Below are 19491 nucleotides of genomic sequence, written 5' to 3' on the forward strand. Positions count from 1 at the left end.
ACATTTGTACCATAATGGAGAGTGAGCACTGGTGAGTCTGATGTGCTTAAGTTTAGTAAATTCATTTGAAGCAGATCCTAATTAAAGCTTTTAAGTCGAATCCAAGGCATATAGATCATCCCAGAGTTTTTAAAAACAACCCAAGACCTTCAATCTGATCCCTATTCTCCAGATGTAGTTAAATTACAGTTAAAATCCTAGAATTATACTTACTCGTTCACAGTAAGCCAGGGATCAATGCAGTGATTGTTAAAGTTAAAACCATGATGTTTAATGTCCAATAAATTGGTGTCATTGTGGTAGTTCTTATTGTGAGGCTCAAAGCTGCCAAAATTTCCTCAGCATAAAGATATAATCTGTTTCTTACTTTACTTTTTTTACAAGGGGAAAAATATTTGTGGGTAAATGCAATTGGTTATGGAGTACTTTCATATAGGTTCTATCCCTGGTCTGTAACAAGCTAACTGATTTTAGCTGAATTATCAATTAGGTGTCCTCAGGCTAGACAAGGCAGGAAATTGCATCAACTCAGTACCCTCTTCAACCCACTCCATTACTTCATCAAAGAACACAATCAAGTTAGTCAATTGTGATTTATCTTTAACTAATCCACATTGGCTTTAATTTATTAGCCCATACTTTTCCAAATGGCAATTAATTTTGCCCTGGATTGTTGTCTTTAAAAGCTCCCCACCATTAACTGTAGGCTGCCAAGCCTGTAGTTGCTGGGTTTATCCCTCAACCCTTTTTTAAACAGGGATGTAAATTTTATAGTCTCTAGTCCACTGGTACCATCCCATATCAAAGGAGGATTGAGTTAGGTGATCCCAGCTGAAGTAGAAGATTTGGCAAAGCTGTGATAGCTGTCACAACTGAACGGTAAGATGATACTGGGTCTCACAGAAAAATAGCTGTTGATGGAATCATACCCAGGATGTGTCAGGATAGTGGGGATAAGGGTTAGAAATATTAAACAATGCTGTTCTGGTCTTAATAAATCCCTAAGCATCTTCCTGCCCATTGCAACTAATGGAAGACTTTGTGCAGATCAACAAATTAGCAATTATCATCATACTAAACATATTATAGAAATCATTACCAAGTACACCATTTATTTCCAAATCACATAACTATTTGCAGCTGTCAGTAATGCAGGGTAGTGGTGGGGTGCTTTCGGGATTATGATGAGGGGTCCAAAGACAAAATTGATCTTGCTACAAGTGACAGACAGCAAATAAAATTCAAATTCTTCCCGCCATTAGATCTTCAAACAATGTTCAGAAGAGTTTAGAGTATCATGCACTCTCCTTGTAAACTCTTATATTCATATGTAGAGTTTCAGCATAAGTAATGTGAACACCTTGCAGTCTCTGGACTTTGATGTCAAAGTGATTGTGACAAATTGTTTGCAATGATAAAAAGCAGCCAGATGGGATTGCTGCTGACCCCAGAAAGTTTCCAACTTAGATTGCCTAAGGGGATTTGCGTGACAGTGAGTGAGAGAACCTGCCCCTTCACCTCTGGAGCCTGGTTTCAAATCCAGTTAGACTGATAGGATGAAAAGTTTCCTGTTTCCCACAGTTGTAAGAATCTCAAGGGTCAAAAGAATTTCAAACCAGCTCCTTGCGGAGATGGGTCCCAGCAAAACAGGTGCTCAGAACAGCTCAGCAATTTTTTTTTTACCAGCTAGCAATTTCATTTAGAGATGCAACAAGATAGCATAATTTTATCAGGAACCCTTGAGGTCTCACTTGGTCAAATGCTGCCTCAATGTCAAGAGCAATCACACTCAACTCACTCTGCAATTCAGCTCTTTTGTCTTTGTTTATACAAAGGCTGTAGTGGGGTCTGGAGCTGATTGGCCCTGGTGGAGTCCAAACTGAGCACTGATGAGCAGGTTGTTGCTCAGTAAGTGTGGCTTGATAGCACATCTTTCATTACTTTGCTAATGATTAAGAATAGACTGGGGTGATACTTGGCCAGATTCGGGAGAGGTCCAATCCAGCCTATTATCGCCCCATCAGTTTACTCTCAGTCTTCAGCAAAGTGACGGAAGATGTTGTCATCAGTGCTAGCCAGCAGCACTTACGCAGGAACAACCTGCTCACTTCTGCTCAGTTTGGGTTCCGCCAGGGCCACTCAGCACCAGACCTCATTACAACCTTGGTTCCAACATGGACAAAGTAGTTGAATTCCAGGTGAGAACAAAGTGATTGCCTTTGGCATTGGGGCAGCATTTGACCATGTGTGGCATCAAGGAGCCCTAGCAAAACTGAAGTCAGTTTTCCGGGGGGGAAACTCTCCACTGGTTGGAGTCATACATAGCACAAAGGAGATGGTTGTGGATGTTGGAGACCAATCATCTCAGCTCCAGGACTAGACCTAGCAATTCCACCCCACTTACCTGCATTCCAGGGCACCAGCGACAATCCTCAGCCTCGGGCCTACTGCAATACCAGCAGTGACCACTTTTCCTGGTGGTGCTGCCGATACTGAAGAGTGATTGGCTGGTGGCACTTGGAGGTGTAGGTCTGCCCTACAGGAGAAATTCCTGTGGGAGATTCCCAACAGGAGCTGGAACCCTGACAGCAGCTAGCAGAGTGCCCGATTGGGATTTAATCCTGTCGGGATTAATCCTGGAAATGGTCACAGTGGAATTACCAGTGGCTCCCCAGCCAGTGAACAGGCCCACAGCTGGAACCATTAAATTATGTCCAATGACTTAGATCAATGAACTTCCATTGGAACTCTTCTGAGACTTGAGTGGTGATTGGTGGGGGGGGCCTTGGGGTCAGTGTAAAGGTAGTGGGTGTTTCCTTGCGGGTGTCTCCCTTGCCACAAGAGTTCCTCTATTTGGTACAGGGTGTCTGAGAAAGAAGACCCCCTCACCAGGCTGCAGGCATGGCATGGCACCCTCCCACCACTGGTCGAATACCAGCAGCGGTGGCATGAGACCTGAGTGGCCACTTAAGGACTCCAGTTGACATCTAGACAGGAAGGTCTTTCACAACCCTTCCTGCATGAGTCCACCCCAGGCCTTTCTGCCCCAGTATATAGCCCTCCACACTTCAGCCCACATCCAAGAGGTCATTAAATTCCACTGTTTCTCTCTCCACAGATGCTGCCTGACTTGCTAAGTGTTTCTAGTATTTTCTGATTTTATTTCAGCTTTCCAGTCGCACAGTATGCTTTTGCTTTAATCTGTCAAGCTGGTTAGGTTAGCGGGGACATAGGTCCATTGTAGAATGACTTAAAGTTTATCCAATGTGGCCTGAAGGATCTTTTACACCTCAGCCATGTCACATTTCTATCACTAGCCTGTAAGAAAGATGATGTAATATGTAGCAGTGCTGACTGCATCAGTCGCTTGTTTCACACATTTCTGGGCAGCACTTTGGCTGGTAGTGCAGATGGCATGGGTAGGGTTGCCAACTGTGATTAAATGTATTCCTGGATGTTTCATCATATGACTTTCCTCCACGCTCCAGCTATTAGTCAGCCAACACACTCAACCTTGTGACACACTGCCTTCTTATGCCAATGGAAAAGCCAAAAAAAAGTATTACCTGTTTGGATGATGATTGACAGTCAGCCAAACAGCCTTTTTTCCCCAGTTTCAGATTTTCACATCTGTTAAAGAGAGATGTTCAGAGAAAAAAAAAAGCAATCTATCTTAATAATTTTTTTCCAGGGTTGCACACAGCAGTGTCCTGGAGATCGATCTTCGATTCCTGGAGACTCCAGGCCAATCCTGGAGACTTGGCAACATAAGATGTGTGCAAGATTGGAAAGAGGCTGAGCTGAACAGGTGAGTGTGAGGGTAACTTTGCCAAGCACTGACAGTAACACATCTGCAGTGTAGATTAACTCCAGATGTTTTTGCTGCAGATGGTGCTTCTCAACAACCAGAAGTCTGCTGACCATCAGGTTTTTTTCAAAAAAATCACCTTTGTAACTTAAAACTTGAAGCACTGCTACTAGGAAGATTTTCAAGATTGCCCACCCGCCACTGAACTGTCCCCCAGCAGTAATGTAGCATTGATGTGTCAAAGACCACTCGATGTAGCTTCTAGAGAGTTGCAGTATTAACACCATACTGAGATGATATTAATATTGCTATCGTGAGAGACACTGAGACACTTTACAAAGCTCCAAGGATCTTTCAGTTCTGCTGAATTCTTGGAAAGAATTTCTCTCCAGTGAGCCTCTGTGATATTGATAACAATGATTCTGCTGCTTCGCTCATTACATAAACAGTTTTTTCCATGTTCTGATCCAGAAAACATTGGAAACACACAAAAGACAGCAATGATGCTCCAAACTTCAACAGTGAACTAAGCACATGAAAAAAATCATATTCTTTTTCCTCAAATCCCTTTAAATTGGGACTTTAACCCAGTTTCCTCTGGCGGTCTGGAATTAGAAGTATAATGATGACCATGAAACCACTGTTGATTAATGTATAAACCCATCTGGTTCTCTAATTTCCTTCAGGGAAAGGAATCTGCCATCCTTGCCTGGTCTGGCCTACATGTAACTCCAGACCTACAGCAATGTGGTTGACCCTCAAGTGCCCTCTGAAATGGCCTAGCAAGCCACTCAGTTGTCAAGGGCAATTAGGGATGGGTGATAAATGCTGGCCCAGCTAGCAATGCCCCCATCCCATGAATGAATTTAAAAAAAAAAAATTACCCCTCATTCCTTCAAATGCCAGATAATAAAATGCTTATTCTCCTCAATATCCCAAGATTCAATCTATTGCATTCCCTCTAAGGCAGGTAAATCCTTCCTTAAGTAAGGCGAGCAAGTGTATAGCACTCCAGGTGTGGTCTCACCAACGTCCTACATAATTGCAGCAAGTCCAATTCCCTTCTAATAAAGGTTAACTTGCCATTTGTTTTCATAATTGTTTGTTGTTGCTGTATATTAACATTCATGATTTGTGTACAAGGGCTGCCAAAATCTCTCTGAACATCAACATTTACTACTTTATTTCTCTTCCCACTCCTGGTGAAGCATTACAGCAGGTTGCCAGCTTTCTGCTATTCTGCATCAAGTATGGCTGACCAGGAGGCTCTCCCGTTCTTATCGCCTGCTGTAGGCATATTGGAAGGCCACGTTTTGAACACACTTTCTGTGGCTATCAAGTCCTTGAGTGGGACTTGAACCCAGAGCTTCTAGCTCAGAGCCAGAGACACTGCCCACTGCACCGCAAGACCTCCTACCAACATTGATTAGTATATCTTTAAATAAATTCCACTTTTCTATTCTTCCTACTGAAGTGGATAGTTTCACATTTCCCCATATTGTAATCCAAATGCTGCCTTTTTGTTCTTTCATTTAACCTGTCTATATCCCTTTGCAGACTTTTTGTGTCCTCCTCAGCTTATGTTCTAACTTTGAATCATTCAGAACATTGTATATATTACACTGAGAGGGAGGAAAAGAGAAGAGCTGGCGGATTGTATGAGTTCACATGGTAAGTAGCTGAGGCACACAGACCTGAAAAAGCCCCCAGTTTGACCTATGGTCAGTATTCAGTTAATTACTCCCTGCCAGAGCAACGATTGGAGAGGCTACAATGACCCCAATACTGCTGAGTTAAGGGCAGAAAAATCACCCTGGCTTCCTGGTCCAATCCAGCAACCCCTGCTAGAAATGCACATTCGTGGACATCAGCTCAAGACATAATCATGAACGCATTGCAAACTGACACACTATCAAGGCTTATACTAAAGAATTACCACTTGGATGAGATAATGGAGGGGCCTGGCACAAATAGGACCAGCAGTGCATAGGATGGGAGGAAAGAAAATTAATCAGGGGGGCAAAAAGGAAGAATGGTAGGAGAAAAAATTTTTATTTAATTTATTCTTTCACAGGATGTGGACATCACTGGCTATAGGCCAATGTTTGTTGCCCATCCCTAATTGAGAAGGTGCTGATGAGCTGCCTTTTTGAACATGCTGCAGTCCATGTGGTGTAGGTGCACCCATATTGCTGATTTTGACCCAGCAACGGTGAGGGAACAGCGAAATATTTCCAAGGCAGGATGGTGAGTGGCTTAGAGGGAACTTGCGGGTGGTGGTGTCCCCATGAATCTGCTGCCCCTGTCCTTCTAGGTGGTAGAGGTCGCAGATTTGGAAGGTGCTGTCGAAGGAGCCTTGGTGAGTTGCTGCAGTGCATTTTGTAGATGTTATACACTGCTGCTACTGTGTGTCGGTGGTAGAGGGAGTGAATGTTTAAGGTGGTGGATAGGGTGCCAATCAAGCAGGCTGTTTTGTCTTGGATGGCATCAAGCTTTGAGTGCTGTGGGACTGCACTCATCCAGGCAAGTGGAGCATACTCCTGACTTGAGCCTTTTAGATGGTGGACAGGCTTTGGGGAGTCAGGAGGTGAGTTACTCATGCAGAATTCCCAGCTTCCGACCTGCTCTTGTAGTCACAGTATTTATTTGGCTGTATTTATAAATATATAAGATGGAAAAGAGAAATGCTTTAATATCCTTTTCATATTGCATTAAATGTAGTATGCTCTATTTTACAATGAGACATTTTCACTATCTGCAAACCTGATTGTGAAATTGTGGAAGGTACAGATTTGTGAGCAGTACTTAAAACATGCATAGAACACCTGCTCTCTGGCTACCCGACATAATTAAAAAAAAACAGTTCTTTTCCATCATTAAGATATGAATATAGACTTGTTACACTTCTAAAGGCTAACCTTTTATGCAGGGATTTGTACTAGCTGCTTTTACACTATAACTGGTGTGAGAATACCTCTTCGAAGTGATTTCTGATAAGTGACTAGCCAAAACTGAAGGCTTTTGTTCCCATAGTTACTATGAAACATGATTTGGCAGCACTAATGATAACTGAGAAAAGTCAGCTACATTAAGTAGCTACAATAGCAGTCACAACAGGACAATGGACTCGAATTAAACCAAGGATCTATGATAGTACATCTCTCTGCTCATAACCATATTCCTGTAGAAGGCAAAACCTCAGGAAAGTAACTGGCAGATGAAAGACTCTAGGATCTGTTCCATGTTGACAGCCATAGTAAAAAAAAAAAAGCCCTCCTTAAAGTAGCAAACCGAAGATGGAAAAGTACAGTGCAGATCAACAGTGCTTCCTGTCAACTCCATCCAGCTCAGTCAAATACAAGGTGCAGGTACAGAAAACAAGCAGAAGGAAAGGTGCATGTTATTTAAGATTTGTGTTATACTCTGTGCAGTTTCTGTAGAGAAACTAAGTAAAAGGGCCAAGCTCCTTAGTACAAGATGCCAACAAGGTTGGAAAATGTAGTTTACAGGGCCCTGTGAGTGAAGAAATGGTGATAAGACGTCGTCAAGCTTGGATTTTGAGAGCCCACACATTCTTGAAGAAAAAGAGAACAGGGAACATAGAGCTCTATGGGTTTGAGGTTTTGGGAAAGGATGGGTTAGAGTATGTGTCAGCACTCTGAGTCTTAATTTCAGCCCAGGAGGAGGGGAAAGGAACATTATGTAGGGAAGCGGGTTTGTTGTACTGAAGAAACAACTGGAGAAATTTCAAAGTCACTCTGTCCATAGAAATAAGATAACACAGACACAAATAAGATTGTGATGTAAACAGAGGTTGAAGGCCAATAATATATCAGATGACCAGTTTATCATATACAAGGGTGAGGGTGAGGATGAGCTTACTCTCAGAGTGAGCCCTGGAGCATTATTTCAAAGTTAAGAGTTGATGAAGGGGGAAAATGCTTGGCACAAAAGAAGCTTTTTGAAGATAGCTTTAGAAGAATTGAGGCAATGAGGCCTTGAAAGTCAATGGGGTAGATTTTCAACTTGCTGCATGTATATAAGGCTTTCCTTGCAGATTATAGACAACAGCTATGTTTGTGAGGCCTGTTGCTGACAAACCTTAATATGGAACACTGAAAGTTGGTATATGTAATGATGGGGCTCAATTTTAACCCAGTGAGATGCAAGGGAGAGAAGGGATGTGTAAGAAGGTGAGTTGAGGTTGAAACTGTCCCATCAAGTACAAGATTCTTTGTATAGCTCATTTAGGATTTCAAGTTAGAAGAGCCACTTTAGATAAGTGTGTGATCCTGAAGGCTCGGTTTAGCCTTAGGGTTAAACATTTTGTAATCATGTATAGGTATTGTATTTTTTTTTTGCTGAGAAAACTCTGGGAAGCCTTCAGATCTTAGATCACACTTGTGCACCAGATTAATATCAAACCGAACAAATAACCAAATCAAATCTTACAGAGCAGTTACACCTGCTTGAATTAAATCAAACACTAATGGCACAATTTAAACCAGAGATTAAATCAGTGCCCACAAACCAGCAGATATAACTATTACCCTTTTGATCGGATGTCGGTAGGGATATAACTGCAAACTTATTATCCTTCTGGCTCCCAGAATGTGAAAAAAATACTTTGTTGATTCTCAGTACATTGCAGCTTTGCTAACTCAAGAGAGTGAACTCAGACCCTCGTGCATATATGTAAACAAGCTGTACTTCATTGCTTTTATATTTACTTCAAGGGCCATGTTTAGTAACCCAGCATAAACTATTATAAACAAAACTTGGATTTAGTATCAGAAGATTTAAAAGCTACAGCTTCATGAAGCATATGTTTATTTCACTCTTTTGCCATTCCCAGAGAGAACAGTTTGTGCAGGCAGAGAACCAGAGTCACAAAATACTTGGAATCTAATAGAAGCACCGTTTAGGAGGGTATTCTTCTGAGGAACATTGCACTGTGTCTGAATAGAGAAGCATTGTGTCTCCTCAGGCCTCATATTAACAGCCCACATTTTTCAAGAGTTTCACAACCACAATCATGGCAGCAATTTGAAACACAGCATCTCGAAGCCTGATCCTGAACAGCCTTGCCCCTTTGCAAAGAAACCTGCCAGCATACATGTGTGGAAAGTCACATCCTGCTACATGTCCCTCTAGCTATCTCAAATGCTCTGCCAAGTTGGTTCTAGGCAGTTGGGAGTGATTTTTGAAAACCTATTGGGTGTTTTTTTTGTCCTTTTTTGGTGGTGAGTGGGTGTCATGTTTCACAGTGGCTCAGTGATGGGTATGGGTTGACTGTCAGTAGCGGATGTGAAGTCATCTAAAGGGGTCCGGGTGGGAGAGGGGAATAAACAGGAAAAGGATTTCTAAACATATCAATGATTGCTAAAGAAAATAAGTAGGAGAAAATGCAAGTATTTTTCTTTAGTGCATATTTTCCATGCATCCAGCCATATAACCTTACAATTTCTTACTATCCAGTAAATCCCTCCAGCCACACAGCTTCTTCTTTCTCTCCACCCCAACACTTCCAAACCACATACACTGCTCTTGGTTATTCAAAATTTTGCACTCAAGTTTTGTCACATTCAGTCTCAAAAAACTGATTCCAGCTGCTGCTGGAATCAAACTGGACAGTGAGTGTAGGGATCACAGCTAACATAATAATTTAATTTTGTTTCCAATAAAACTGTGTTGTGTAAGGGAAATGATAATGCAATCATTACATTTCCTCAATCTTACCCATTCACTCAAAAAAAGGTTGGATTCAATTCAACAATATATTCGGGTTGTTGTAATTATACAGCTGGCATTTGCACCACTTCCTCTGCGTGTTCCTAATTATTGTGCGATATAAAACAACTGAGTCTTAGTGGTTTTCACACCAGTGCTAACAATAAGATATACATAGGAGCAGAAATTAGGCCATTTGGCCCATCGAGCCTGCTCCACCATTCAATCATGGCTGATAAGTTTCTCAACCCCATTCTCCTGCCTTCTCCCCATAACCTTTGATCCCCTTACCATTCAAGAACCTATCTATCTCGGTCTTAATGTGTAGTACCTCTCCAGACACTGCCAGTCTCTGTACTGTTCGTTGTCTCTCTCCTGTTGCTGCCGCTCTGGGTTCTCACACTACTGCCTCTCCTCGTGCTGCCGAGGCTGCCTCTCTCTGTGCTGACACTACAACCTCTCCAGGTGCTCCAAGTACTGTCAATCCTGATATGGATAGTAATAACTGTCTTCATGCTCAACACAAAAACAGAAATACCTGGAAAAACTCAGCAGGTCTGGCTGTCTTCATGCTGGCTGTCTCAGTAATAACAGGCATGTCTCTTCTGTGCTGAGTGTATCAATAATGACAGTAACATCTCTCTTGTGCTGACTGTCTCAGTACTGACAGTAATGAAGGTTTTAGTGTCTGATGCTTGCAATCATTGATAGGTTCAAAAATTGAGCATGATGTTTTAAAGTTTAACATATGCAAGTTAAAAAGGTGGCTGAGATGATATGTATTTAAAATGCTAATTAGCTAGCTTTAATGTTGTTTCCTTAGAGATTGCAAATAGTAAGCAATTTGTTAAAAAACCAAAACAAAAATAAATGAAAACAAAAAACTGCGGATGCTGGAAATCCAAAACAAAAACAGAAATAGAAATACCTGGAAAAACTCAGCAGGTCTGGCAGCATCGGTGGAGAAGAGCACAGTTGACGTTTCGAGTCCCTTCAAGGGTCATGAGGACTCAAAACGTCAACTGTGCTCTTCTCTGCCGATGCTGCCAGACCTGCTGAGTTTTTCCAAGCAATTTGTTAGTTTGTCTCAGTAATTGATAAACAACATCCATTGTGTTGGGTGCTTGACAGGAGTTCTGGCAGGCCTTCTCTTTTATAGTTGTGAACAACAAGAGATAAAGCACCCAGGCAGTAAGCAAAGGGGTTTTGAAAGAAGAATGTTGTGATGTAGTCAGGCCACAAAAGACTACAAGAAGGATGAAGTGCAGTAGGGAATGGTCAGAAATTATCTTGTTCAAGTCACGTATGATAGCACAATGATGCAGGGCAGCATAGCATGCTTTATTCTAATGGAAATAAAAGTTATATTTTTGAATTAAGTGAGTTCAGTCACTATGAAATGAAGTAGCTTATCCATTTGTAGCAGGCCTTGACACACAACGTCCTGACTCCCGAAAACCTGTCCACCACCCACAAGTCAGGAGTGTGATGGAAAATTCTCCACTTGCCTGAATGAGTGCAGCTCCCACAACATTCAAGAAGCTTGACACCATCCAGGACAAAGCAGCCTGTTTGATTGGCAACACATCCACAAACTTTCACTCCCTCCACCACCGACACCCAGTGGCAGCAGTATGTATGTCCACAAGATGCACTGCAGCAACCCACCATGGTTCTTTTAAAAGCACCTTCCATACCCGTGACCTCTACCATCTAGAAGGACAAGGGCAGCAGATGCATGGGAACACCACCAACTGAAAGAATACCCCCAAGCCACACACAATCCTGAGTTGGAACTATATCACCATTCCTTCACTCGCGTGGGATCAAAATCCTGAAACTCACTTCCCAGCACCACATGTACATATGACACATGGACTGCAGCAGTTCAAGTAGGCAGGTCACCACCACCTTCTCAAGGACAATTAGGGATGGGAAACAAATGCTGGCCTAGCTGGATATTCTCACATCCCATGAAATAATTAAAAAAGGCATTGCTGAACTACTTAGTGGTTTTCACACCAGTGCTAACAATGTGTAGTACCTCTCCAGACACTGCCAGTCTCTGTACTGATGGTTGTCTCTTTCCTGTTGTTGCTGCTCTGGGTGCTTGCACTACTGCCTCCCATCATGCTGCCAAGACTGCCTCTCTCTGTGCTGACACTATGACCTCTCCAAGTAGTCAATCCTGATGTGGATAGTAATAACTGTCTTCATGCTGGCTGTTTCAGTAATAACAGTAATGTCTCTCTGCACTGCAGCAACTTATCAAGGTTCCTTCAACAGCACATTCCAAACCTGTGACCTCTACCGCCTAGAAGGACAAGGGCAGCAGACGCATGGGGGCACCATCACCTGCAAGTTCCCTGCCAAGCCACACACCATCCTGAATTGGAAATATATCCCTTCACTGGCACGGAAGATTGAAGCAGAGAGATTGAAGCAGTACATGTTTGAAAAACGTAAGTATCCGGTTTAAGATACAAGGTGCGCTGCTGCTGCACCCGCCCCCCAAAAAAGTAGATATGCTATGTGAGTCAACTCCTCAAAAGTTAAGACAGAGTGCTTACAGGAACAATGACACCACTGAACCCAAGAAGATATCTGTGGCAGATCCAAGTATACAGCTGAGCATTATAATCACTGAGGCATATACTTGTTAATTGATGTACAATAACTGAAGGATAATATGAAGATATTAAAACACATTGGCTCATTGAAAAAAAACTCTCAAAATTTGTACTTTCGATCTCCATGCAATAAATATTAAATTAAGTCTGTTCAAACCAGCATTAAACAGTCCAAAATCGCAGGACCATATTTCCTGGAAGGGTCCAACAGTCAAGAAAAGACATGGTGCTGTAAATACTTACAATGTGACTTTCTCGATTTCAATGATATTATTACTATGTTAAATGCTTCTGAAACCATAATGACTCTAATTTAACTACAGCTGATCTCCCACTACTGCAGACAACAAGATTGTAATACATGTTTGCTGTGGGGGAAATAGAATTGGGCCGGTTTAATATCTTTCTCTTCATGGAGCATCAGTGACGACCTCAAGATAGAGAAGAAATCAAGAGAACAAAGTTGACCTCTTAAACTAGAATCTCCATTCTGCAATGATCCTACCTGCACCAAAAAGATAATCACTTTTTCCAGAAATTCTAGAAAGGTTGCCATTAGTGATGTACATTTTGTAGTATGTTCCAAAGAAGTGTCATATTGAACTCAAAACATTAACTCTGCTTCTCTTTCCACAGATGCTGCCAGACCTTCTGGGTTTTTCTAGCATTTTCTCCTTTTATTTCAGATCTCCAGCATCCACAGTATTTAGCTTTTAAATTCATTTTGTATTTTGAAATATTCTTTAGTTTTGCTGTCTTTCATTTTTATTTGTCTTGACTGAATGGGATCAAAATCAGGCCTAAAACAATTCTTTCTGCCAGGTTACCACCTCAGTGTTGAAGGTGATCATCACTCGCTGGAGTGCCATGTACAATTCTAGTTGTCATATTAGGGCAAGGGATAAGCAGACATTGGAGAAAAGGACAGTGCTGAAAAGGACCGTCAAATTTAAGCTTAGCAATGAGCAGAGTTGAAGAGTCTGGGATTTTTTACTCTGGAATAGAGAATCCTCAGGGGAGGTTATTAGGGGAACAGGTAAATTGAACTACAAAACATTTTTGGAATTGCCACGAAATGGAGAATGGGGACAAAGAGAGAAGCTTAGGGTTGAGAAGGTGCGCAGATAGTTGGACTACCTCATCCAGAGGGTGTTGATTGTGTTAATGGACTGTCCAAGGAGGCAGTGGAGACTGGCAGTGTTGAAAAATTACAGGGAGAATTGGACAGATGTTTGAGAGAACCAGATAATGAGAGGTGATCATTTCTGGGACTAAACAAACACAGAAAATGCTGGATTCAATTCAGCAATATATTTGGGTTGTTGTAATTATACAGCTGGCAGTTGCACCACTTCCTCCGTGTGTTCCTAATTATTGTGTGATATAAAACTACTGAGTCTTAGTGGCTTTCACACCAGTGCTAACAATGTGTAGTACCTCTCCAGACACTGCCAGTCTCTGTACTGATGGATGTCTCTCTCCTGTTGCTGCTGCTCTGGGTGCTCACACTACAGCCTCCCCTTGTGCCGCCAAGGCTGCCTCTCTCTGTGCTGACACTACAACCTCTCCAGGTGCTGCAAGTACTGTCAATCCTGATGCAGATAATATTAACTGTCCTCAGAGAAGAAGAGCCATACGGACTCGAAATGTTAACTCTTTTGTCTTTCTCGCCACAGATGCTGTCAGACCCACTGAGTTTTTCCAGCATTTTCTGTTTGTTTCAGATTTCCAGCATCTGGAGTATTTTGATTTTATATTTCTGGGACTAGCCTGCTTTCTGTTGTTTTCAATCCCAGACTTTCATGTATTCCTAATTTTAGCAAAATGGAAGATAGTGGGGAAAAAAGGAAAAAAAGATTTATACAAGCTGGCGAACCTGAGCCGAAAACTGAAAGTGCTACTTAAAGCACCCAGCATAGATGAGAAGATGTAGCTTATTGTGGCTAGACTCTTGCAGGTGTGAAATACTATGCTGAATGTACTGGGTCTGTTCTGGCTACATTAAAATATGACTGGCAATACAAATGCTGTTGGTATGACACAGGCAGGTTCACTTGCCTAGCTGTTTTTTTTAAACAAAAACAGAATTACCTGGAAAAACTCAGCAGGTCTGGCAGCATCGGCGGAGAAGCCGATGCTGCCAGACCTGCTGAGTTTTTCCAGGTAATTCTGTTTTTGTTTTGGATTTCCAGCATCCGCAGTTTTTTTGTTTTTATCTTTTTTTAATAAGTGTACTGACTCAGCCTTTACATTTATTGCATGGGCATTTCACTAATCCATGATTATGTTTCCTCTAATCTCTAGCCTTGCCTGAGGCATGTTAAATTTGCACATATGCTCTATAATCTTGTGCTCACAGTCTAGGTAAAATAACCTTACATGTATCTTTTGACATCTATATTGTGTAACTCCCAGCTATCTCATGTGCTGTTGAAGGAACTTTTCTGTGTGTGAATAGTTACCATGTTTACCTACAAAACAGACCTCTCCTCAAAAGTAAACATTTGGGGTTAACAACTTTGGGATGTTCTGAGGTAAAAACTGCAAAATAAATGCAAAAGTGCAAGTTCATTCTTTTTATAGCATTCTCAAATATCCACTTGTCCTTCAGCCAACACTACCAGAAATGGATTAACTGGCAATCCATTTTATTACAAATTGTTGCTGTGTTTACAACAGTGACTGCGCTTGTGGAATAATCCTTTACTGTTAAGTACTTTGGGACATCATGAGAATGTGAGAGGTGCCACACAAATGTAACTTTTTTATGTTGATATCAATCTCAAACCAGATCTCAGCAAAACTGAAATGGTCACTAGCTCCTGATAGAAGTTTTCATCCATTTGTCACCACCTTTCCTTCATATTTGCCAAGCAAGCTTTTAAACCAGCAAATTATTTTCAATATTTATTCTGCAAGCTCTTTGAAAATTTTCACATGTGGATCTTTATCAAATGTCTTCTGGACATTCAAATTATATCCATAGTTTTGTTTGGCTCTTCTTAGAGCTCCAGCAGATTAATGAGACATGAGTATTGTTACTTCTGATGATTGATGAACACTTATAACTGCACATACAATGCTAGGAATTGTTTCCTATTACAGATATTTTTTAAGCTAACTGATCATTGTCCCATGTTTTGCTCATTTTCCAAACATTAGAATTGTAATTTCAGATTCTCTCAACTAAATCACAGGAGTGCATGCAAACTATTATCTGGAACCTATGTTTCTACAGATAATCTGTCCTTTTCAGAGCTGTGTATCTCAATAATTAACAAACATCCTTACCGGCATCCTGAATTCACCATAATCTAGCAAGAAGTGTTGGAATATGAAGCACAGGCTAGAGTTATACAACTGACGGTAACTAAAATATATTTTTTATAAATGGAAATGTGAAACACAAAATAATGCAAATATTAAATGCACATATTAAACAAAAATTCACTTTATAAAACACATGTAATTTTTTCCCCATTTTGAAACTAAAATTGTTGCTAATACACTGCAATAGCAATCTCTTCAACCCTCTGGTGCACTGTTATTGAGAACTATTCCATCTGACCTCTAAAGTTGGGAAGGTCCCTGTTCTTTCTCAACGTCTTGATTTTAATTTGTTCAGCACCAGCGCCATCTGTCCTGGGAATTTGCAATTGCTGTCTTTCCCAGGCAACATAGTGACTCACAATTATCCAACTATGAGAGAAGATTACTTTAGAATGTTTGTGGATGGGTTCCCGAGCAAACAGACGAAACTTAATGATAAGACAATACACTGGCGCCTAAGATTTCCACGGGTGTTCACCCAATCTTCCGTTGTAGCTTGGCGGGAAGATCAGCAGAAATCTCAAATATATGTAATAAACAGACACTTCCGCCATTTCTCCCAATGTTTTGCTTATCTTCCACCAATGTTATCGAAGGAGGAGGGGTCAATTTTAACAGCCTGAAAATGTGGTCAGTAAGATTTTCAACTATTAGCGTCGAGGCTGCAGCTACTGCCATATTGATAATGGCATCTGAGACACTGCCTGTTTCTGACTGTTAGCTGCCATGCTCTGCCAGGCTATTCCCTCTGACCAGGGAGACATTTTTGCTGTGACTCTAGTAGCCTAAATCAGGAAACTGCACAGCCCCAGCCATGATATGCCATCCAGTAATTAACATCGCAGGCTGTGACTGCATTGGGTGCTCCTATTTTGCAGCGGGAGCACCTGGACAAAAAACATGTTTCTGTACAATGCATATCACAGATGCACACTTGTGTTATTTCTCTCTGGCAGTATATCATTCTACAGGAATCTACAAGTGTCTTCATCTGAAATTATTGATGAAAATTAATATGGCACCCGCAATTAGGAAATCTGGGGAATTCAGCAGATCTTAACAGAGCATGAGAAGATTCCATTATTCTGCTTTCGTTATTTTGAAAAATCACCAAGTCTATTCACACTAACAGCATGGATATGTCTGATGGTCATCCTAACATCAGGAGGATAAGAGGTGAAAGGTTGGCTTAATGAATAGGGTTAATACATAGCAATGGGTTGAATGGGAATATTTCAGGTTACCAGCTACCCTTCCTCATAAAACCAGGTATAATAACATGTCACTTTTCTGCTGGATCAGTAACAGTTCTTGTTCTTTTGCGTAAAATGAATACAACAAGCTTCACTGGACTCTAATGCACCTGTGTAAATTCCAACTACTGTTTTGTTAAACTGCTGGATAGCATTAGAATGAAACCAGTTTAATTAGCAAAGAAAAAACAAAGAAAATTGCCATGGCCTTGTAATTTAATCACTTGCTTTAATCAGAGGATTTTGGGCTAGAGTCTTGAGGAAGTCTGCCAGAAAACAGCCAAGCTTCCATTATTTTTCATCAGGCCCACTGAGTGTCATACCCAACAGCAAAGCATTTTCAGTTGTGAAAGGGGACATGGCATCTATCACATCCCCACTATTAACGAAGCTATCTTTAAATCTGAACATGCCTAAACCGCTCTCACTGAGTAAACTCAGGCAGAGGTAAAAAGGAAATATGGAAGGCAGTTCACAGATCCTGACAAGGACACAACTGAGGTTTGAGACCCAGGTATCAAATGCTTTAAGACTGGGTGGGTTGGGGAGGGGGTGATGTCGGGGGGTGGGGGGGGGGGGGGGCGCAGCAGGAGGCAACTGGTAGAAGTCATAATATCTAAAAACAACCAACTGTAGTTTCACCCACCCTTCCCCATCCAGGTACCCATCGTTATGGATGCAGTTCATCATATTCTTTGCTGATTACCCAAGTGGATTGCAAAACCTATTTCCTGTCGATTTGTTGTCCAACCTCATATCATACATACCAGCATAATAGATAGATGACCTTCTGTAAGTTTGTGCTGTGATTGCTAACTGTTGGTACTACTTGTGCAGTGCCTCCTCCTCTACCTACATTTTAGTTCAGTGTTGCTCTGCCCCCAAAAGTGTGGAAAGGCTCCTTTATATAAAAGTATTTGCATTGAAACAGTGAATGCCTTTCTTGTCCTACCAATGCCCCAGAATGCCACACAATTACTAGATTATTTTTTAACCTGTAGTCGCCGGTGTTATATGCAAGCAAATACAGCAGCCAATTTGCACACAGCAAGGTCCCAAAAATGGTAAGGGGAGAGAAGACCTGTTGATGCGTTCTGGTGGTGTTGATCTGGACAAAGGGAGAATTCCCATGCACAAATTATGCCATGTAATCTTTTGTGCTCGTCTAGACAGAGCTTAGGGCCTAAGCAGATGAAACCCAATATTAAACAAAGCAGAGAAGACTAGACCAGCTATTTAAAATGAACCAGATCTTGGGGGTGGAGCTGGAAATGTAGTTTCTTCACCCATGATAAATAGATTTCATTTTCTTCGTGCCGTGGGACAGATTTGGTGAGTGTGGATCAGAAATCCTTGGCAGCATTGACAGCTCCTCACGTTAGTTTTTAAACATGATTTTTTTTATCACTTTGAAATAAAATCCAATAAACCTTATTCTGTACCGGAATTGCTGACCATAGTGCCGTCTCCTAGGTTACTCTGATGTCCAGAATTTTGACTCTCGAACTCCAAAACAATCTGGGAGCTAAACATCATATATAACTGAGCCACCACATTCAGGATCCCTCAGATCACCGTCCCGTTCACCTGGCCTAAGAGGCGAGTGCGGAAAAGAAATGAAATCAGAAAAGCCCTGCGCGTGTTGGGATGATCCTTCAGCCATGGTACCAGCCAGGAGGAGCCCAACACCGATGGGTGAGCTCCGGAGGACAAGAGAGGAACGGGGTCATCAAATAGTGCAGGCAGTTTGGGGGGTGGGGTGGTGAGAGGGAGAAGGGGTGAGGGTGCATTTCGAAGTGAGTCCCCCACCTCCAAAGGGTGCAAAGGAGAGGGCTGTCAAAGGGTCTGCAAAATGGAAAATTCCCCCAAAGTTGTCAGGGAGTGGGGGTTCCCCCGAGTGTTAACAAGAGGCGAGCTTTCCCCCAAAGGACAATGAAAGTGGGGGCATTTCCCCCAAAACAGGCATTCGAGCCCCCAGCGCCGGAGCTGCCAGACCGTCCCCTCACTGGCGGGGGGGGGGACGGGGACTTACCCTCACCAACAGCACAGCGCCCGCCTGCGACTCGCTCTGCTCGCCCCCAGCTTCTTAACACAGCTTCCAGTGACAGCTAAAAGGTGAAATCTTTCCATTGAGTGCAGGGTATATCTAACACGCCAAAGTGTCCGCTGATTCTCACCGACAGCAGCGATAAAATAGTCTCCGATAGTGAATTGAGCAGGATCACTGACCCGCCCCGCTCTGTGCCTGCAAACAGCTCCCAGATACGGAAAATAATTATTACGTACCTAATGTAGTAGTGGTATCTGTTTTGTATTACTGATCCTCACAGCTCCTTCACAGTGCCAAGTACTGGGGGGCGCGGGTTGGGGGGGGCGGGGGGGTGGGGTTGGGTGGGTGAGGTTGTGCGGGGGTGGGGGGTGGGGGAGAGAAAGGAGGCGAAGGAGAAAGAGAGGGAGAGAGGGTCGTGGGTTGGGTGGGCGAGAGAAAGACAGGGTAAAAGCGCAGAGTGAGGGAGGGAGTGTCAGAAGGAGAGTGAGAGACTGGGTATCGGAGGAGAAAGTCAGAAATAGAGAGGGGCAGACAGAGGGAAGGAGACGCGGTAACTTGGAGACTTCCTGAAGGTGTTGGTTCAGAATTCGCTGCTACAATTCAGAAAGTGGAAGCTCTCGCCCGTGAAGCCAATGAGAATGAATTAACCTTTAGAACATGTATTTAAAAGTCATCAATTATGAATGTGCC

The 19491-nt window shown here is 42.2% G+C and overlaps 1 protein-coding gene across 1 annotated transcript in view; it reads right to left on the reverse strand.

Moving 5' to 3' along the window:
* Positions 1 to 18971, reverse strand: part of nrtn (neurturin) — a 115152-nt gene extending 96181 nt beyond the window's left edge. Inside the window, exon 1 of the mRNA XM_041205258.1 lies at positions 18929 to 18971. The gene's annotated coding sequence lies outside the window, so the exon portion shown is untranslated. The remainder of the gene's footprint in view (positions 1 to 18928) is intronic.
* Positions 18972 to 19491: the final 520 nt, after the last annotated feature.

Source organism: Carcharodon carcharias, chromosome 14 (assembly GCF_017639515.1).
Source record: "Carcharodon carcharias isolate sCarCar2 chromosome 14, sCarCar2.pri, whole genome shotgun sequence".
In the NCBI taxonomy this organism is placed as follows: domain Eukaryota; kingdom Metazoa; phylum Chordata; class Chondrichthyes; order Lamniformes; family Lamnidae; genus Carcharodon; species Carcharodon carcharias.